Source organism: Jaculus jaculus, chromosome X (assembly GCF_020740685.1).
Source record: "Jaculus jaculus isolate mJacJac1 chromosome X, mJacJac1.mat.Y.cur, whole genome shotgun sequence".
In the NCBI taxonomy this organism is placed as follows: Eukaryota; Metazoa; Chordata; class Mammalia; order Rodentia; family Dipodidae; genus Jaculus; species Jaculus jaculus.
The window spans coordinates 66,203,787-66,225,958 of record NC_059125.1 but is presented as its reverse complement, the minus strand read 5'-3'; the positions used below and the strand labels follow the sequence as shown (position 1 = coordinate 66,225,958).

Genomic DNA, 22,172 nt, shown 5'->3' with positions numbered 1-22,172 from the left:
CAAATTTCCTGGGCTTCTTGCCTTTGCAGCATCTAGTATATCTAGCCCTGCTTCAACAAATAATTTCTGCCCTTGTTCCCGTGCCCCAGCCCCAGCCCCAGCCCCAGCCCCAGCCCCAGCCCGAATCCCTGACCGAGCCCCAGCCCCTGCCCGAGCCCCAGCCCCTGCCCGAGCCCCAGCCCCTGCCCGAGCCCCAGCCCGAGCCCGAGCCCCAGCCCCAGCCCTCCATCCAATCTCTTAGCTCTCGCCCCTCATGTCCAACCCCAGCCCCAGCCCAGCTTCTCCCTATAGCCTCTCTAGTCTTCACTGACTCAGTGCTCAAATTAAGGTGTCCTGTACCCATCCTGATAGACTGAGAGATAGCCTGTCTATCCATACTAGCCAAGTCACTACTTTCAGTTAATGTCCACAGTCCCATTTGTCCATGGTCTCATGTTAGACTAATTCTTGTACCCCATATGCTAATTAAGAAATGTTAAATTAAACAAGAACTTCATATCAGACAATTACCACCCATAGTTCAAGTTACTATCTTCTCAGTTCACCTTCTTTAAGGAAGGAAAAACTATTCTGTCATTGCTGCAGTAGTCACAGTCCCAATTCTCTGAGCAGAGCTCAGTAGTCTTTACTCACATTCTGTGTTGACCACCTAGAACTTTGCATTGAATACAATTCTAATTGTCCATATTAGATCCTAGTCCAAAACCCATTTATATTCAGCAGAGGGAGCAGATCAAAGTTTGTTATTGAACAATGTGCTCAGTCCCAACTTTAATGGCCACTATAGCCTATCTGAATATTAAAATGGTGAGAAATCACCCTGGGCCATGTCTTTTAAATTGATGATGATCATCAATGCCTCTGTCCATGATACTGTGTACTAGTCCCCTCTACTCTCTTTATTTCAGCAGAGGATCCTTAGTAATCAGGACCTCTGCATTATAACAGTTTATATGCATAATCCTAATTGATATCAAGGTCCCTGTACCATCTTTGCTTTACATCAAGAGGGTGCTGGTAACCGAAAAGCCCCTTCTCATAAAATTGTTGTCCTAAACTGCTGTTGTCCAACTCCTTCTGTTAGCAACCAGTACCCCATACCCTCACACCCTAATGGGTGACAACAGAGAGGTGACAAAAACTAAGGCCACTCACTTCTCTGATGTGTTGTTCTGAGGACAGAATCTAGTTATGTGAATGCTAAGAAAGTACTCTAACATTGGACTATATTCTCAGCCTGTGGTTATTTGAGATAATATCTCCTTATGTAGCCCAGGCTAGTTTTGAATGCATAATCTTGTTCTCCATTTCCTGATGCTGTGATTACAAGCATATGCCACCATTCCTGGCTGTTTTTTAATCTGCTAATGTGCACAGTTCCATACGTCCCACTGAGCACTGGATTAAAAAAAAAATACTCAGTTATTTCTTTTGTATTTAACAGTGGATGACTTCTACCCAAGACCTTTGCATTATGATAGTCAATGCCAATGATGGTAACTGATCACAATTAATGTCTTCCTGATCAACCTTTCTGTGTTGTATAACAAGGGGTATTAATTAACTACATGGTTACCTTCACCCGGGACTACGAATGTGCAAAATTCAATGTTCCTGGTTCTGCCCTTTAAAGTAACATTTACCCCTTTTGTATTATAGCAAGTGATGCTAGCAACCCGAATTGGGACTCTTTCTTGAGGTTCTGGGTCTTGAACCCAGGACCGTGGGCATGCCAAGCAAATGCTCTATCACTAAAGGTACATCTCCAGCCCTTGTCTGAGAAAGTCTATCTAGCACAGGCTGGCCTCAAACTCATGGTCCTCCTGCCTACTGGCTCAAATTGGGACTTTTATTGTATGTATTTCCAATTATTTATAGTCCATTAAAAATAGACTAACATTTTGACTTCTTGTTATGGAAGGGGTACTACCCGCCTGAAGTCTTTTGGATAGTAAATGAGCAAAACTGCGTTAGCATCACATCAACTTATACCGTCTTTGCACAACAGTTTTCATGCCTCCTACACTGCTTAAAGCAGGTAATTAATGTTAAATAAGGCAGATTCTATGCTCTTTCTCCATTTGCATTACTGCAGGGCCTTCTAAAATGGCAAGATCAAATCTATGTTTTATTTCAGAGTAAAGATCTTGTGATACAGCCCAGGCTAGCCTGAACATTTACATATAACTCAGGCAGGCCTTCAGCTTGGGCTCTTCCTGCTTTAGCCTCCTAAGTGCTGAGCGTACTGGTGTATAATACCTGCAGCCTCTCTGATTGTGAATATACATATTTCATTTGTTCCAGTAGCACATGCCATACTGGGTAAAGAACTCATCCACTCTATATATTCCAGCTGGAGGTGCCTGCTACTTAAGATCCTTAAACTAATACATGTGCACAATCTTAGTTGTCTTGTACATATTTTCATGTCTATAGCTATGCCTTTTTGATCACAACTCCTGTACTTATCAAAGCAGAGGGGCCAACTAATATAAATCCCTCTTCATGATTATGGACATAAAGAATTGCAATTGCCATTGGTCTTTCAAATTAGACTTCTGATGGTTCATACCATCTTTGCTTTATAAACGTAAGTGTTGTTTGCTTAGGGCTCCTTTCTCAGATTGTTACTATGCAGTGATAATTGTATACAGATTAAATTCACCTTCTCCTTGAAGTGCAGCAGGGATGTTGACCCCTCAGGCCCCACTTTGTGGCCGGATAGTAAATGTCCTTTTGTATTCACTACAAAAGGAATTCATTCCCTAACTTTCTACCTTTCCCTTCGAGCAGGGAATGAACATTGCAAAATAATCTTACATTTAAACACTCAAGGTGATAAACTCTAATGACCACATCATACACCCTGAGTATTTATGGACATAACTGCACATGGCTCAGTACGTTGAAAGATCTTACTCTCAGACCCTTTTGCAGTACAGCAAGGGTCACCAAAGCCCCTCTTGGCTTCTGCATGCTCCTGAACAGCAGAAAAGCTTCAGGAGAAATATCAACACTTTAAGATCAAAAAAGTATGTGGTTTTCTTTGACCACACTATGTCCCTGTGGGCATTAATATACATAACAGGGACATGATTCGTCCAGCTGAGCCAAGTTCTACCCTCTCTCCTTTCATTTGCCAAGGCTGCTGACCATTAAATTCTCTTTCCCTGGCCTGGTAATGTGCAGAATTGTGTTTGTGTGGGTTCTTATGCAAGTATATCCCACTTTTGACTTTCCTCTACTGCTTAATAAGCAGTGTGCATTGCTTAAGACCTTTCCATCTGGACAGTCAATGTGCATAAATGCTGTTGTCCACAACTCCATTCTTTTAAAGGTCATTGTATATCCTTTGCACTACTGCACAGAGAACTGTTTTCACCTAAGGTCTTTCTACCGGTGGGCCGTTAATGTTTATAACAAATCTGCTTTTGTCTTTGTTGGACTAAGGTTATGCTCCACCTTTCTTCTGAAGTACTGGAGTGTGTACAAATCAACCAAGGCCCTTGTTTTTTGGACTGTTAATATGTACAATTGAATTTCCTACTGTCCTGTGCACTTGAAAAGGATCCCAGTTACTTTCTTAATGTGTTTAGCAGGAAGTGCCACTACCCAAGACTCTAAAGTTCACATGGGCATATCTTATATAAGCACTCCTGTTCTCTCTTTGCTTTAAAGCAGAGATGCTTTTCCCCAGTGCCCTTCTTTTCTTGGATTTTGATGTACATGAATGCAATTATCCATCCATACTTTTAGAGTAAGATTTCAACTCCTCATATTCCCTTTATATCAGTGGCATGCTAAGTATGAATGAGCCCTTCTCTTGTGAGTATTAATAATGCCCAGTTATGTTTATCTGTGGGCCTGTGTAGCAGGAAAAGACCTTATATTCTTACCACTGCCTTTTGACTGCTACTGCTGAGAAGTATTAATGACCTCAGCTCTTGGACAACTACTGTCCAATAATATCAGTTAACAAAAGTACTGAAGAGTTTGGACCTCTGTACCATCTTTGCACACATCAAGGTACTGACCATAGCAGGAAAGGACCTTATGTTCTTACCACTACCTTTTGACTGCTACTGCTGAGAAGTATTAACTCCTTATGACCTCAGCTCTTGGACAACTACTGTTCAACACTATCAGTTAACAAAAGTACTGATGAGTTTGGACCTCTGTACCATCTTTGCACTTATGAAGGTACCGGCCAACTAAGAACTCCCACCCCTGGAATGTAATGTGATTACTTGCAATGAAAAATATCTAAGATACTATATCTCATAGCCCTTTTGCATTACTGAAGGGGCTGCTGATCCTCCTGGAACATACCTTGGGACTGTTAATGAGCACGGAGGCAATTACCTATGGCTTGTTGTCTTCCCTAAAACTTATCTTGGGACTGCTAGTCAATAGGCACAATGGCAGTTATCATTCATTTCTCCCTGCTTTGTTGAGCAGGCACAATAAAATATGAACAGTGCACTATGCCATGTACTTGTGCATCAAACAATGATCCATATTCCTATACCTTTTGCACTGTTCCAAATATAAAATCTCGAGTGTCCATGGTCTCACCCTTTATACAATGTCTTCCCTCTCCCCTCCCCTTGCCTGCCCTTGGACCATTTCCACAGATTATTACTGCCCACAACCCAGCCATTAGCAAAGATTTTGTTCCCTCACCACCTTCCCATCACACTGCCCCTTCGTATGCCTCTTGTTGGGCAATATTGACTGGGCGAGGCCCTTTCTCTTGGACTTAAAAGTCAACAATCCCACATACCACTGGTTTATCCACTTTGTATGGCTACAATGCTTCAGTTGCATTTTCCTTGGTCCCACCCACTAGACACAGTCCCTCCTCTTCCTTTGCATTACTTCTGAGTAGTGCCAGGCACCCAAAATGCTTTCTGTGTTTTTAGTGAACACAGGACTGACTTACTGTCCCACTGTTAAGCCTACCAGTCCAATATCTCCCTACCACTTTTGATGTGTCTGCAGTTTATTCAGTAACAAAAGCAGGCCTGAACTGGATGGAAGAACCTTCACTTTTTGTCCTACATTTATTAATGATACAAATTCCAATTATTGGCACATTCTGGGAACAGGAACCACTCCTTCCCATCTATTAATTACTGCTTGATTGTGCAAAATAGTCAAGACCAGTCAAGCTTTGGGAGTTGGATTGCCACCTTTTATTTGGGGCATTCATTATGTAGCATCAATAGAAAATTGTCTCCCAGGGAAGGAGGCTTGGCACTTTCTCTATATTCCTCCCTCAGAGGCAGACTATCTGGATAAGAAACTCTCTTTGTGCATTGCTATTGTACAGTGCCGTTTGCCATGGTAAAAGTTATTTTTTTAGTTTTAAAGAAAGGCATTTGAATATCAAGGAGGTATTAATTTGTGCAGGCACGCACATGCCTCTGTGTGTGTGTGTGTGCACGCGTGTGTCAGATCCTTGTTGCTGCAAACGAACACCAGACACTTGCACCACTTTCTGTGTCATTTACATGAGTGGCTTGAGAATTGAACCTGGGCTGGCAAGCTTTGTAAACAAGCGCCTTAGCCATTTTCCAAGTTCCTCGTTAATTCAACTTAAAAAATCCACTATGTATTTGGTGACCAGTGTCTCATTTTACTGAGCGTGGTATAGCAGAGTAACCACTGTTATTTCAGTATTACCAAAGGAGTTCTGAGAGTGGAATTCTAAGACCAGTATCTTTGTTTGGGCTGTACTACTTAAACTTTCTAGTTTATCATATTGAGTACTAGCCCCTACTTATTTTAAGAGGAGTTCTATAAAAGGATTGAATGAAAGAACATATATTAAATTGCTTTTAAAAATTATAAGCCATCATTTTTTGATTAATCTACTATCATCCAATTAATTCATACATATTAATAAATATCATACATATTAATCTACTAACATACAATTTATTTCTGGTAATAATTTAATTGCTTGAAAAACCACTCTAAAGTGAGAACTTACCTTACAAATGATGGGATCTAGTTCTCATTTTATCTTGTAAGAAATATGCCAATATCCAATCATCCTCATAAGCAAAAACTTCAATACTGAGATAACTGCCTAGTTACACAAACAATCACAGCCTCTAGTATACAGGCTGTTTTGTGGCTACTGAGTATTTACTATAAAACTGCTGAAGCAAATAACTAGTCATCGCAACAGCAGCTGTTTGTAGTCACTGAAAACAATACTATTCCTCTGAGACGTGTCAAGAAGTTCATCTAGTTCAAGGTCTATTTGCACTACTGGCTCCTCGGACAACTATAAGAAGACTCTCTAGCTGTGCAGAACACGGTAAGTACTACTCTGAGGCCATTAAATATTCTTTTTCCTATTTGATTTTCTTTCTCTTAGATGCCACCCATAGAAAAGTCTCTTCCAGCTCTTCTCAACTTATGTACAATTTATATGTACATGGCTAGAATAAGTAATGAAAATATATAATTAATATTGTGTTCCCAGCCCTATGCTAGGATACATGGAAACAAGGGGAAGAAATGGATATCGTCTTATAATTTCATCCTTGAGATGAATCTATTGTTGAAGAGCTAATATAAACATACCTGAAATCATTTTAGGAAATGATGACCAAGTATTCTCTTGTGAATTATAAGTATTTTTTAAAAAGACATCCACTGGGGTTGTAAGTTGACAGGATAAGCTTAAAGATGGAAGTGAGCTTACTGGGGATAATACATCCAGTGATCTTGAACTTTTTGGAAACACGGTCTTACCATTGTTTCTTAAAAATCAAGTAATGCTCTGGATTTAATTCCTTTTAAAGGAACAAAGTTTTCTAAAAATCTAAAAAATATGTGTCTTAAGAAAGTTACTTGAGACTGGCTCGCTTTGCATCAACCATAGCACCACTAGTTACTCTAGTGAAGTCCTAGACTATCACAGAGCCCTACACTTGCTTAAACACTCTTAGTCGCCCTCTATAGACCCTAGGAAAAAAAATCCTAACTTCTAGAGCCCAGATACTGGTCCAAAGGAAACTAGTGCTGATGGTGCTCATCACCAAGCCCACTATTGCCAAAGGTCAGCTCCTTACCAGTGGAAACACCTCTGAAGGCAATCCTTGTGGGCCTGTAGAAGAACTTGGAGAAGTTGTACAAGCAACAGAGGATGTAGATGGAGGTCTTCTTCATCTAGAAGGTCAAGGTCGGAGAGCTCAAAGATAATGATTTCCAAAGGATATGGGAGCTGGTATACCTGCAAGAGAAGTACCAGATCATGAACCAATCAATACATTAAATCCCTTCAACATCCTAGTCAGCTTCAGAAGGGAGAATGAGCTGTGTGATTTATGGCAGAGCAGGCAGCTCATTGATTCCACGGTTAATTCCTTCATGGCAATCTGGTACTACATGACCGACCCCAGAGCCCTCGAAATGTACCCATTACTTCATGTAGTTGGACATCTGGCTCATTAGTTTATCCTTGGTAAAGCTGTCTTGTCTATTTTGAGCTGCCTCCTCCAATACCATGGAGCCAGAAGCCATCTTTGGTCAGCTCCATGGCTGACCAGGTAGGAGAGTTCCACAAAATCTTATCCTGCCAAGTCCCTTCTTCCATCAGCAATCACAGGAGGGATAGTTAGATGTTAGGCAGCCATTGTACTCTTCAGGTTGCCTAGACTACCTCCCAAGTTTCTCAGTGATGTGTCTCAGTCTTCCAAGAGTTTATAAATAAACGGCTCATAAAAAGCCGAGCAGAGCTGGATATAATAGTGTACACCTTTAATCCCAGCATTCGGGAGGTGGAGGATCACCATGAGTTCAAGGCCACCCTGAGACTACATGGAGAATTCCAGGTCAGCCTGAGCTAGAGTTAAACCTTACTTCAAAAACAAATAAATAAATAACCCAGTAGAACACATGAAGCTAAAGATGCTCATGACGAACACCTTTACCAAGCAGTGGGAAGTGTCCTCTTGCTCCTGTCATCAGTCTCCTGATTGATCTCTGGGGAAGGAGGTTCTGCTCATGTTGTTATCAGGGAACCTGCATACTTAGTTCAAAAACAAAGCAGGGAACAAAAAAAATAGTCCATTGAAACAGAAAGAAATAAAAGTTTCTCGAAATGCAAACATGTTTTGCAGTTTAAAGTTATCATTGTCAAAGACATGTGTTTTACAACCCAGAAAACTTGGGGAATTCATGAGAATAGATCAACAAATCCCCAGAGTTCTTACCACCCCAATTTGAGAAACACTGGCCTATGCTTATGAAATGTTGTATTGCTACTCATCAAATTATCTGTCAATGTACAACTATCATTGGAATTTTTTTTTAAAGGATGAATTTGGAGCAATTTTTGAACCCCCACGTGAAGAGGAAGCATGACTTGATTTTTAGAAGAATTTATGGCTGCTAGATTGCATCCAGAGGTAAGTCTTAGAGATGTATTTTACTTAACTGGTTGAAATAATCTCTGCCCTTAAAAAAAACCTCTAAGTCTCTAGTAAGTATAAAATTGGGTATTCTACAAATGTGGGCATCTTTAAAATTGAAGTAATCTATTATTGAAATATTGTGCTGAGCACTGGAATAAATGACAAAACTTTAAAGGCATGCTTTTACGTCAAACAATTTGCTTTGCTATGGAGGCTGCAGAAATGAACAAATCATTATGATGCTATACTGAATCTGATGAGTAAAAAGAATACATTAGAAAGTTCTATGGAGCACAGAGGAAGATGGTAGACTGTCTTAAAATCCTTGTTAAGGATTACTGAACCCTACTAAAGAATATCTTTCTGTGCCAATTCCAGAATTTAACCACTTTCACAAGATGTGATGGTGCATGCCTTTAATCCAGCACTCAGGAGGCAGAGGTAGGAGGACTGCAGAGAGTTTGAGGCCACCCTGAGACTACTACTAGTGAATTCCAGGTCAGCAAACAAACAAACCAGAATTTAACCAGTCTCTGGTCTTAGATTCTCCTTAAGAGAAAGGGAACACTCCTTGATTGTCATGACAAAATCAGAAGGTTTTGGTGCTAAGATAACAACTGCTTTGCTACCCTGTATCCAAGTTCATTTAACAACAGGGTAAACTTTAGCCCACAAATTTAGTATTCTCTTAAATTTTGGCCCATGTTTTCATGGAGTGTTTTTCTTCACATGCCTAATTCAGTGCCTTTATCATTTCAAGACCACACAGGTTAGCTAGTAGAGACATAAGACCTATGTCCAATGCTTCAGGTTATACTTTCTAGTGTTTTTGTTTTATCATTGGGGTTTGCTCAACAGTTTTGGAAAACACTGAGAACCCTATCTTTTCTTCACTAGGACATGAGATTCAAGGACTTCAAGCAACAAAAGAGACTCCAAATTCAAAAGAGCTCCTTTGGAGAATCTTGACAAGCTCCTGCTAATATGCACAGAAAACTTGCAAGCCATCTGAAAAAAAAAGGTAGTTTTTGAGAACCTATTGTTGTTAGGCTTCTGTCTGACTTCAAGGGTTTCATCCAGTTTTAATTAATTCCTATAGTTTTCTTCTTGTATTTTCATTTGTTTATTTGAGAGAGGGGTGAGAGAAAGAGAGAGTAAGTATAGGCGCTCCAGGGCCTCCTGCCACTGTAGAAAATCTCCAGATGCATGAGCCACTTTGTACAGCTGGCTTTGTGTGGGTATCAGTGCCATCAGGGTTTACAATCAAGTGCCTTTAACCACTGAGCTATCTCTCCAGCCCACAGTTTCCTTCTTACATAGACACATACATGCTAACCTGCTGCTATGTATTTGGCCTATTTCATTTATCCCCAGAGCTGGGCTCCACTGAAGTCCATAGGGGCAAGTATATTTGATCTCCATTTCATAAATGAAGAATGGGAGATGCAAATCCACAAATTTCTTCCTTTCTCATCAGTCAGTGAGACATGTTGCGTTATGATTAGTAGGCCTTAAAATTATTCCCACTTTTGTTGGTCTTGAAGGATTTTTAAGTTTGAAAAACAATGACGTTGATTAAACCATAAGATAGATGACCAAAAGCTAGTTCCTGGATCCCTTTTGTACTGGGGAGGAGGGTGGAGGATGGGGATGGGATTCCATAGACTTAAACTATTTTCACAAACTAAGGTTTAAAGGCCCGTGACCATTCTTGGTTTTTCGTAATATAATAGGCCTGTGGCAGTGCCATGTTAAACCAATTGTTCAAGAAATGTACCATGTGCATTAAGTAAAACATGATTCTATTTCCTTTGTAGTGTTTTGGCATTGTACTATTCAAGGTAAAAATTAAGATGGAAATGCTGTAGAAATAGGTGACAGGCACTTTGATTAATGCCAATTACTCAGTTTTGAAAATAGCACTTTTGCTCAGTTTCGAAGAGTGTTTTCAAAAGAATTTAGAGGCAATGTGATGGAGGATTCTTACAGAACTCATAGGATCACCACAGTGGGGTTTTTTTCTAAGTGGCTTCATGACTTTTCTTTTAATGATTTTAATCCTCCAATTTCTTGCCCCCCTATTTTAAGAGGACCACACAAGGCCATTAATAATCTACCTTCTAGGAACTGCTTATTAGTAGAGACTAGAGAATAAAGCAGAGTCTGGGGGGGGTGTTTCATAAATTTTTCTTGGAGATGACAGGCACTGAGAAAGGAACAATTATAGAGCAATTCTCATGCCACAGGGCTGGCAGCCACAATACAGAGGGCTCTACAAGCCTCTAAGTGTCCACCCCTCATACCATAGGTTAGTTACTTCATTCGTTCATATCACTAGTTACTAACCATTGGGACATTTTCCCTGTAGTTTATTTTAAACATTGCTTTTTCTTTTGTTTCTTTTCCAGATCTTCCCCAGAAAAATGGGCTCAACTGCCTTGCAGTGTTAGTGACCTATTCCCTTTGACGATCCCTAGGTGGAGATGGGGCATGTGGATCCTCCAAGGGAATGGCTCACTACCACTGGGCAACAGCCCTAGGTCAGGATAAGATATGTTTCTGGACCTAGATAGGAAGATGAAGAATCAAAGACAACCACCATACGTCAAGATAGGTAAGTTGTCCATAAAAGCATAACAAATAGTATTGATTTCAATCTTGTTTTCCATTAAGCATTGTAGTTGGCCTTCTACTGAGGTGGTATTTATCCTCCTCTGTGTCTGCCTTGATAAAAACAGCTTCCTAATAGGGAAGCAGTTCAATGTGAGATTGATGAAAGTGAGGATGTGCAAAAGGTAGCATGAGTGTTTAGGGTAGAACTGTAGGGTGTGGCACAGACTGATAATTCAACTGTGCAAATTGTTTTCTTTTAGGAGAATAACTACTACATCAATGGCATTGATCTCATGAACAAACCATTGTATTACATCTGGTTCCTAAAGTCTCCCTTGAAGAGAGAGAATTTTGCCAGTCATTTGTGTACTTCAGGATGCACTGGGCGGTCCATGGGATATATTATACACAGTAAGTTGTTTGAGAAGATAATGAACATTGTTTTTTATGCTTTCATTGCCTCTAACTATAAAATATGATACCAAGTTATCATCAGGCAGGAACTAAAGAATCAGGACCTGCTTAGTGTTGTGGTGCAACATCTTTAATCCCAACACTTGAAAGGCAGAGGTAGGAAGATTACTGTGAGTTTGATGCCAGCCTGGGCTACAGTGAGACCCTACCTGGGGGAAAAAAAAAAGAACCAGGCTTCTATACTGTCTAGGTCAGTTCAAAGAATCTGATTAGGGAGCTGAAGGCACATGTTAAGAGTAGCAAAACCTAATTATATAGGCATTGTCCAGCATTTCTCAGCAAGAGTGGGAGGAGCTTCTGAAACAATAACTGACTAGAGACTCCTGATTTTAGAAATAATTACCAACAATTAAGCCAGACATGGCAATCCCATCACTTGGGAGGCTAAAACAGGAGGATCATGAGTTTAAGGTCACTGGGCTACATAGTGAGATACTGTCTCAAAACCCCATAAACAAACAAACCCACACAGTGGGTTCACTGAAGCAACTCACAGACTTTATAGTCTGCTTACCAGTTGTTTCATAGAGGAATTGTAGCCTCTAATTACCTTATTCCTTATTTTTATTGCAATGAGTACTCCACCACTTTTAGAGGCGAAAGACTCAAAAGCCTTAAAGATAGCTTTTGCTTTCTGCTGTAGAGATTGAATTTCTAATCTCCATTTGTGAGAATCTACAGTTAAGATGTAGTGTAAAAAAGAAACCTAGATCCCAAAGCAACCATTGTAAATGTTAAGGGTATGAAAACCAAGTCAGCTTTCCTAAACAGATGGGGGAGATTGAAACGATAAAAGATTGAGTAGGTACTACCTAAGGGCCTTTTGTTTAAATATGCAGCCCCCTGTGACATTTGGCTCTTATGAACATAAGTAAATAGTTGAAACAGAATGTTAAGAGGCATACATTCTGTGTTTAAATCTTTTTTTGCCACTTATTCTTTATATGACCTTTGGCAAATTATAGTCTCTGGTTACCATTGTCTGAAGGGTGAATAAAATCATGAATGAAAAGTGTTTTAGTACAGTGTCTGGCACATGGCAAATATTACGTAAGCCTAGACGTCTCATAGTTCATTTGATACAAATGACAACTAATACTTGGTGGCAGGCAGAATTAGTGTTTTTTGTTGTTGATGTTCTGTGTAAGAAATCCCTCAGCCAAAAGCTTGTATATATGTAGAAAAGCATCTGTATTATTGATAGGTCTGACTATGATTATTGGTAGTAGTGTATGTAGTATTGGTACAGGTAATCAATTATTGCAGTCACTAATGGAATTTTTTCTTGTTGTTTTCTCTTGTCTTGTGCCTTTGTGTCCCTTGTATTTTTTTATTCTCTTTCTGATTATTGGACTTTGCTAATTGTCACTCTTTAGTGTGCATTGGTTTGTTTAATTTCTTTCTATGGCTTGCTTTCTATTTCTTTTTTAAGTGACTTTGATTTTTCTTCTATTCTTCTATTGGACTGTTTTCTCTCGGTTTTCTTCCTTTGTGTCTGCCTGCTTGCTGGTTGAGTTTTACTGTTTCACCATAATTCCTGCTGACTGCTTCTGTGTGTGGCTTTGCCTCATTTCTCCTCTTGTGCCTTAGTGTGATCTTTGCCTCAGCATAAATGTCTGTTTGTCTCTTTCTCCTCTTGTACGTCTGTGATTTCCGCCTTGTCTTAAATGTCTGATTTTCTCCTCTTGTACCTCTGTGATTTCCGCCTTGTCTTAAATGTCTGATTTTCTCCTCTTGGACCTCTGTGATTTCCGCCTTGTCTTAAATGTCTGATTTTCTCCTCTTGTACCTCTGTGATTTCCGCCTTGTCTTAAATGTCTGATTTTCTCCTCTTGTACCTCTGTGATTTCCGCCTTGTCTTAAATGTCTGATTTTCTCCTCTTGGACCTCTGTGATTTCCGCCTTGTCTTAAATGTCTGATTTTCTCCTCTTGTACCTCTGTGATTTCCGCCTTGTCTTAAATGTCTGATTTTCTCCTCTTGTACGTCTGTGATTTCCGCCTTGTCTTAAATGTCTGATTTTCTCCTCTTGTACCTCTGTGATTTCCGCCTTGTCTTAAATGTCTGATTTTCTCCTCTTGTACCTCTGTGATTTCCGCCTTGTCTTAAATGTCTGTTTGTCTCATGCTGTCCTCGTGTGCGTTAGTGTGATCTCTGCCTTGCTTTAAATGTATCTCTCATTTTGTCCATTCCATTGCTACTTCTCTTTGCTCATCTAGATCTGGTTCTTTCACTCTTTCTTCCTTTAATGTTCCTCCACACCTTACTACTGTTTGTACCTCGCTTGTTCTTCTCTGTGTGAACTTTGTCACCACTTCCTCTTCTTGCTGATTCATCATTTCACATTTTTCTGATTCTGGCCTCCTGTCTGTTGTTGCTACTTTCTTTTCTACATAGCCTTTCTGACTCTCTTGGGCAGTTTTTCCTCTCTTTTTTTCTCCTCTGTATTTGTGTCTTTTTGTTCCTTTCTGCCCCTCTTGGGGTGTTTTCTCTCTCCTTCTTCGTATCTGTGTCATTTTGCCATCTATGCTTTTCTGTTTTAGCATGACTTGTTTATTTGTGCTTGCTTGTGTTTCTCTTTTATTCTTATATTTTCTACTTGCCTTTGAGTATTTCAGTCTGAGTTCCTGTCTCTTTCATGTAATGTTATCCTCTCTCTTGACTACTTCTTTGTGTGAATGCACGTATGTGTATGTATTTTATGTGTGACAATAGGCTTCCTAGGCCCTTGTCAATAGGTACAGAATGTGAACTACTTACCAAAGCTGCCCGGTGAGATGACCCAAGACTAAAGCACAGCACTGAAGAGCCAGGATGGATGGATACAGGAGACCTGGGATGGAAGACAGATATTTTGCTACATGAGACTTAAAGACTAAGATGAAAAGCCCAAGTTTCAAGATATATGGAAGCTAAAACCTGACACCAACAGAAGACGTCTTTGGGCTAGATGGAACACTCAAGATGTGAGTTAGACAGAATGCTGAAGATGCAAAATAGGGGCTGTTTGAGACATGTGACACAAAACCTCAAACTAGAAAGCCAGGACTCAAGCCTCCTTACATGGACAAAAGGCTTAAGAGAAACACATATCTCAAGACTGGAAGTTGGAGGCCTGTGACTTAGAACTCAGGAAGGATAGAAACTCTAAAACCAAGGGGAATCTGAAGATGAGAACATTAATCTCAGCTTTCTTATTGTTAAACCTCTTTCTTTTGGACATTTTTAGATGTCTCCTGCTTGTTCCCTGATTTCCATTTAAACCTGCTTCTTTTGAGATGTATTTTGGATGTTGCCAGTTACCTTTAAAGAACTTTGTATATTGACAGTATTATGCATGAGCCAATCTTTTAGTCATGGTTTAAGCTGCTTGCAAAAGTTTTAGTATCTCTTAAAACTTGCAAGATTCTCATTTGCTTCACTTGAAAGAGACAACAAAATCTAGCCAATATGTCTAGTCTGAATTTCGTTATTCCCCTGAGTAGCAAGCATACAGACACTGTATTTCCATCTTCTCTATCTCAGAAGCCCTAAGCTGATGAAAAGAGGAAAAAAGATGTTAGGTTATCTAGAGAAAAGGTGAAGAGATGCTCCAGGCCAATGAGAAGAATTAGACAAGAAAAATACAAATGTGCCATCCTTCTGAGAAGCACCAGCCAGCATCATCTTTCTTTTCTGAGTTTAGGTGAGGAGAATTCCTGGGATTTGGATTTCTAATAATGGTTACAGAAAAAATATATGGGCCTGGGTTAGTGACATGTGAACTCCCTGCTCATAGTAGTGGCCAATTTATCTGGTGGATTTCACCAAATCTACTCCTGGGTTTAATACCCACTTCTAGGCTTAAAGTACTTGGGACAACTTTAATGGGTTTTAATCTTCACCTTGACTCTTCCCCTCTTAATAAGGGAAGCAGATTGAAACAACTGATACCATGTATGAATGCACTGTAAATCACAGGAGGAAAAAAAAGTAATGTGCACTCATTAATAACATTGGCAATGATGTGTAGTTGATGTTTGAAAGTGCTATTTGAGTCATGAAGCATGATGGAAATCAGAGGCCCTCACATTTTTCCTATAAGCGCTCAGATTATAAATACTTTGAGCTCTGTGGGCCACACAACACAGTCTCAGTTGTAAAATCTTTAAACCTTTTCAAAAGGTAACAATCATTAGTAACTTTAAAGTCAAATAGATCTGGCCCAACGGCTATAATTTACCAAGCCCGGATATAAATGCCAGAGAATATGTCTGAATAACATTAACTTTCTTCTCTGTGCTTACTCTTGGGCTGACTGCTAAGAATGTGATGCATATTGGTGATCTCATCCAGATGCCATGAATTTAGAAAAAAATGCATTGAATAGGACTTGTAAATCATACAGAACATGAGACTTTATGTTTCAGTGTGGATAAATGAATGTTTATCACCCTTTGTGTGCATTCTACTGCACTATGTATTGTAGAATCAAATATTAAAAGAAGCATTAGTAAACTAGTGCTTTGTCAAAATTATGTAAATGTAATGAGGGTTGAATGATAAGTAACTTGCATATGCTATGGTGACTTGCACATGGAAGCTAAATCTAAACTATAAGATGCACCACAAATATACACAATTATGCTACTGTGGTCAACTATAACATACCAAATATCATGTTAGGCATTTCAGAACGAAAATGCTTATTCTAATGCTTTGTAAACTAAAGCACTTCACATATGTCAATAGCCAAGTGTTTATAAATGAATGAATACTAGTAACCTCTTACCAGATAATGAGTACATGAAATCCAAGATTAATTCTCCCAAGTTAAATCTGTCATGTAATAGGAGAATTTAGAGTCTCTACTGTTTATGCATAAGGAATGAGCTAATAAATTAATCAGTTAAGCCTTTACTGGTGAAGCAAGTTAATGCCAGTATATTTGCCTAGGTGACAGTTCATGATTGAGTGTGCTGTCTATGCTATAAAGCCCTATGTACATGTCAGACAGCACACATTTTCTGTATACATAAAACTTCTGGAGCCGGGTGTAATGACACATGCCTTAAGTACAATCACTCAGGAGGCAAGGCCAGCCTGAGACTACATAATGAATTGCAGGTCAGAGAAGCCAGTTGTGATGGTACATGTCTGTGGTCCCAGTGTTCAGGAAGCCTGGGAACATAGTGAGACTAAATTATAACGAGGTAACACACTTATAAATGAAGGGATTAAATACCCATTGAATGAGTAAATTAATATTGATTGCCTAACATTACTGCCTACTCTTATGGGCACTAGACAGATACACATTATGCCCACAGTTGATAATTACATATGTTAGCATTCTGTAAACTCATAAATACTATATAAATTTAATTACTATTCTTATTTTGTGCTTACTTGGTTCATAAAATTGTAGCACACTTATTATACTGTGCAAATAAATTTAAAACATTAAATATTAGCAATTGAATACTCTAATGTAATATACAAGGTATTCAATGTATGATGATTGCAAGAATAGATGGCAATTGTCTATTATGTACCAATGCCCTTGCTAGGCATTAGGATGCAATGACAAAATATCTTTAGTGTGTTCTGTATATCAGAAGAAATTGTGTACAAACTCAATTTATCATTTGTAAGCCACCACATATGTATATATAAACAACATCTGCTGAATGATTATTTGCTCTTATCCTACTTAGACAGCAACTGGAGGAGCAAAAATTCATTATAAAATAATAAATAAAAAATTATAAAAAGCTGGGCATGGTGGTGCATACCTTTAATCCCAGCACTTAGAAGGCAGAGGTAAGAGGATGGCTGTGAGTTTGAGGCTAGCCTGAGACTACATAGTGAATTCCAGGTCAGCCTGGGCCAGAGTGAGACCCTATCTTGAAAATTAAAAATTAAACAGTTCACTATAATTAATATGAAACTTTGTGTGGTGCTGGGAATAAAACCTAGGGCTTCATGCATGCTAAGTAAATGCTCTATCACTGAGCCAGCCCTCCTTATCATTATTATTGAACCTCTAACAGATCTGTGTGTATATGTATGAAGTCAACAGTTTTTTAAGCATAGGAATTAATTGTTGACTTAATCAGTGAGTAGTGATTATTTTCTCTGAGGTTCAACGCAGCATGCCTTGAGCTATAAAATTGTTTCTATCCTTAATTGCTCACAGGAGAAAAAGAAGTAATGAGTATGAAATCTAGACCAAAAATCTACTTAACCACTATTAACCTTAGTGATAAAAATGACAATAGAAAAATATATTTGTGTAAGGCAGTGTGCTGAGCTGAATGGACTATCCTTTCCAGGATACTTCCTCTCTACTCAAGAGATGAATATTTATCAAAACGAAACAAACAAAAATGAGATGTGATTTTTCCATCCATTTTCTTAAATGTTGAGTGCTGGTGATGGAAATTAATTAAAACCACTCTGGTTTCACTTAGACACAGTAAAAGAGTGAAAATAAATGGCCAGAATCAGATGGCTCCAAGACCATTTAAAGAACAAGGTGGAGAAATTTACTTACCTCATGGTGATCAGGAAGCAGAGACAAAAGGCCAGAGCACTGGAGGTCATGCCTCTAGTGACCTACTCACTCTGGCTAGGCCAAACTTACCAAAGTGTCCAGCACCTTCCAAAACAACTCCCAAGGCTGGGGCCAAACATTCAAAGCATGAGCTTGTGAGGGAACATTTCAATTTCAAATCCTAACACTTGATAAGCAAAGTATCTTTATGTGGAATATGCCAATTAAGGTCCTAAAGCTAAATGTCAGGTGGACCTAGTCTAAAGCACAGTAGATTGCTGAACCACAGCTGGAAACATGATTTCCTTGTACAGCCAGGCTGGCTTATAATTGGTGATCCTCTTGGTTGCCCCCATGCTCAGCCTATAAAACATCTCTGTTTGATTTCAGAGTAAATCATATTTGAGTGGCTGTTCACTTTAATTTGTTATATTTGATGAATTAGTTAAGTAGGTTTGGTCCAGAAGACCCATTGGCTTGCCATGGAGATTTAGAAAACTGAAGAAAGGCAAGATTCATTCAACATAAAATGGTGATATTTTTCCTAGTTCTAGAAGCACCAAAGGTCATTAGTTCACTGACCTGCCTTGAAGCCCAAAGCCTAATATGGGGGCTCAAGGTTTGTCTTTTAAATTCATTAATTAATTCTCCTTTTCTTATACTTGAATTGCTTCAGAGGAGAATTGAGATGAAATAATTGATTTTAAAGGTATTTGCTCATTCCCTGGCTTGGTAGAGTCAGAGATATATAAGCAATAAGAAAACATTTTCACACTTAACATACTAAAAATTTATTAAATCTGAATAAACTGTATTTCTTAGGTACTGAGAATGGAAGAAATTTAAAAGACCTAACCTCAAATACATATTATCTCAGTAGCTTACAGTGTAGCGTGGGAGCACATTAAATCTATAGCACTCTCTTTAATAGAAAATCTTCCCAAGCAGCTGTGACATGTAAGACACTGAGAAGGCACATTGAAATAACAGAGTACCTTCTCATGGGCATGCTTGGTTGAGTGGGAATACAAGAGCATTCTAATTTTAAATGTCTACATATTGTTGAAGTTGACACTGAATGCTAAATGAAATCTCTCTTCTTCTGATGGCTTAGCAGTTAAAGCACTTACCGGCAAAGCCTAAGGACCCATGTTCGACTCTCCAGTTCACATATGAACACTAGATGGCGCATGTGTCAAGTTCAATTGTGGCTGGAGGCCCTGCCAATTCTCTTTAAGAACATGTGGGAAAAAAAGGAAATTAATAAAAAAAAGAGAAATCTATTACTTTCAAATAGCACCTTAGTCTGACTTGGAGGTGCAATGAAAAATCAAGAATGATATTTTTATTGAAGAGAAAAAAGTATCTATTAGGTCAAGCCATTTTCTCAACTGAAAAACATGAGAGGGCAGAATACAGGAGGAAGGTTACTAGTAGTCATTCATTTTCTCATTTACTCATATACTCTACAAAGTATATTTGAGACCCTATTGGACATATGGCCTCAGTCCTCATTTGGGTGCAAAGACATGAAAAAAATGCATGGTTTCCCAGAGAACTTCTGGCTTGTTTTCTGGTTAGCAGCATGGCTTGGTCCCTAAATAACATTGCCTAGTTAAATCCTACTTCTTATCTCTTTGACCACTCTGGCCACTAAGATGAGCAGGTAGCTGGGTTTGTAGTGAGCTTGCTCCTTAAGTTGCTGGAACTTCCCATATAACAGACCTTTCATTCTCCCAGCCCATGCCTTATTTTACATATGGCTGTGACCACTACTGGTCAGGAAGAATGACAGCCCACTAGTTGCCAAACCCTCCTCTCATTAGTATCAGCCTTGGAGCAAAATTCATATTTGAGCCACAGTTGGTTTTAGAATGCATTTACAAGTTGTCTGTTTCAAGTCTTTATCCTTTACATGCTGATGCATATATGCTGTCTGAATAGGTCTCTTTCAGAAACAGTCCTCAGGTAGAACACAGTAGTTATTTCTTAGAATGTTTTCTTTGCCATAAAAATGTACACAAGAAGGGCTTGTTATGGAAAACTAGTGCCAATGAATGAAAATAGCTTAAAAATTTTAACTGCTTGCTTTTAAAATTTAAGAATGATGGGCTGGAGAGATGGCTTAGCGGTTAAGCGCTTGCCTGTGAAGCCTAAGGATCCTGGTTCAAGGCTCAATTCCCCAGGATCCATGTTAGCCAGATGCACAAGGGGGCGCACAAGTCTGGAGTTCGCTTGCAGTGGCTGGAGGCCCTGGCGCCCCCTTTCTCTCTTTCTCTGTCTCTCTCAAATAAATAAATAAAAGTAAACAATTTTTTTTTTAAATTTAAGAATGATAAAATTGGAAATAATTGTGAAAAATTGGAGAAAGTACCAAAACTAAATGCAAAACAAAAATACAATGAACAAAGTGAAGGCCTGACTGGGCTTTTGATCTTTTCTACTTTTAATTCACTCACAGAGGGTGGGAAAGGAGGAAGAGTGAAGGAAAAGGTCAAACCTGTGTCTTAAGGGCAGTTTACCTTTGCTCTGGATTGGCCTTGAGAACATTAACTAGCTTGAGATCCAAAATGGGATTGCTTTTTTTCTTTTACATTAATGCAATTCCGAGTTGCTATGGTTCTGAGCAAAAAAAATTCTTATCTAAATGTCTGTCAGCTAAGTCTTGCGCTAGGTAGGAATGCAATTTATTAACTCAAATAATGTGACCTCTTTATCCTAAGTTACCTTAAATCTGAAGTCACACTTTGCTGCAATGGAAGATGACCTTGTTCATTATGCTCACAGTTTGCTTAGCAGGCCAACAATAACATCCACAAATGGGGAAGGAAACAGATGTAGCAAAGTGCAGCTGATAGAGGGAGCCAGGCTGAAGAGGATTTGGGTGTTCACTTGGTCATCATGTAAATTTTTAATTGGGTGTCAGATACAGCTAAAATGTTACCAATGTTTGTTTAGCTTTTAACTTGTTATATCAGTTGAACTCAGCAATACCTTTTTCTCAGGTTGGGACTGGGGATGTACTTCTGCAAGTGTAAAAGAAAAAAGTAACCTAAAAGCCTTCCTTTCACAGTTATTTTCAACAATATGACTACTGAGTAAAAAAATTAAATAAAGAGCATCCTGTCATCATCTGCTTTGATCACGTAAATTAACTTGAAAGAAAATGGCTTCATCTCTATCCACCAACCGCAAAGGGAATCTATGCCAAAATACTAAAATGAAAAGAAGACACTTGGACTGTGAATTGATGTGAAATGCACATATCTTTGTTGAGACTTTTAAAAACGGAAAAATCTTGCCCAGCATGTATCACCAGGAAAAAGCAATCTAAAGTTACTGTTATCTACTTGTCACAATGAGTCAATTAGGAGAGTCTACTGACCTTTGTCAAATAAAAATGTTTTGTTTTAAAAACTTTGTGTTTCCATGATGATTTCTTCCCTCCCTCTCTCTTTCCCTCACTTTCTTCATTTCAGGGCTGGCCTTGATCTCCAGATCCTCCTGACTTCACCTCCCAAGTACTGGGATTACAAAGAAGTGTCACATGCCTGGCTTCCATGTGACAGTTTGTAACTGACTGCCTGTCCCTTCCTCACTGCATTAGTTGCTTGTTTTCCCTTCTTCTTCTTTTTTTTTTTTTTTTTTAAGATACTTTAGCCAAGCATGATGGCACACACCTTTAATGCCAGCACTCCAGTTCCAAGGCCAGCCTGGAGGTAGAGTTCCAGGTCATCCTGGGCTCCAGTGAGACACAGTGAGCAAAAAAAAACAAAAACATTTAAGCACTCTGCTTGAGTGGCTCCTTTGAGGTCTCATTTCTTATAACTTCAGTTGCTTCAGTTAAGGAGACTGAGAACACAAAAGACACACACACACACACACACACACACACACACACACACACACACACAAGGGAGAAGCAAAATATTTTTGAAGATAAAGAGTGGATTAGAAACCTGGCATGGTGGCACATGTCTTTAATCCCAGAACTCGGGAGGCAGAGGTAGGAGGATTTACATGAGTTTGAGGCCACCCTGAGACTGCATAGTGAATTCCAGATCCGTCTGGGCTAGATTGAGACTCTACTTTGGGGAAAAAAAAAATAAAAGAGACAGA

The 22,172-nt window shown here is 39.1% G+C and overlaps 2 long non-coding RNA genes across 4 annotated transcripts in view; one reads left to right on the top strand and one right to left on the bottom strand.

Moving 5' to 3' along the window:
- The window catches only part of LOC123456689, a 32,483-nt gene that overhangs the window by 4,223 nt on the left and 6,088 nt on the right, over positions 1-22,172 (bottom strand). Inside the window, exons 2-5 of one of the 2 annotated variants that reach the window (XR_006634623.1) lie at positions 19,184-19,284; positions 14,279-14,351; positions 7,944-8,047; positions 7,089-7,249 (exon numbers count right to left, since the gene is read on the bottom strand). This is a non-coding gene — a long non-coding RNA (uncharacterized LOC123456689). The remainder of the gene's footprint in view (positions 1-7,088; positions 7,250-7,943; positions 8,048-14,278; positions 14,352-19,183; positions 19,285-22,172) is intronic. The other variant, XR_006634622.1, reaches the window with a different exon arrangement.
- On the top strand, positions 187-21,463 carry LOC123456688. 2 transcript variants are annotated; one of them, XR_006634621.1, is made up of 7 exons: positions 187-6,328; positions 8,335-8,426; positions 9,330-9,453; positions 10,841-11,046; positions 11,306-11,456; positions 12,896-15,203; positions 21,127-21,463. It is a non-coding gene; the product is annotated as an uncharacterized LOC123456688 (long non-coding RNA). The 2 variants fall into 2 exon arrangements; XR_006634620.1 differs by lacking the exon at positions 21,127-21,463 and having other exon boundaries at positions 12,896-20,264.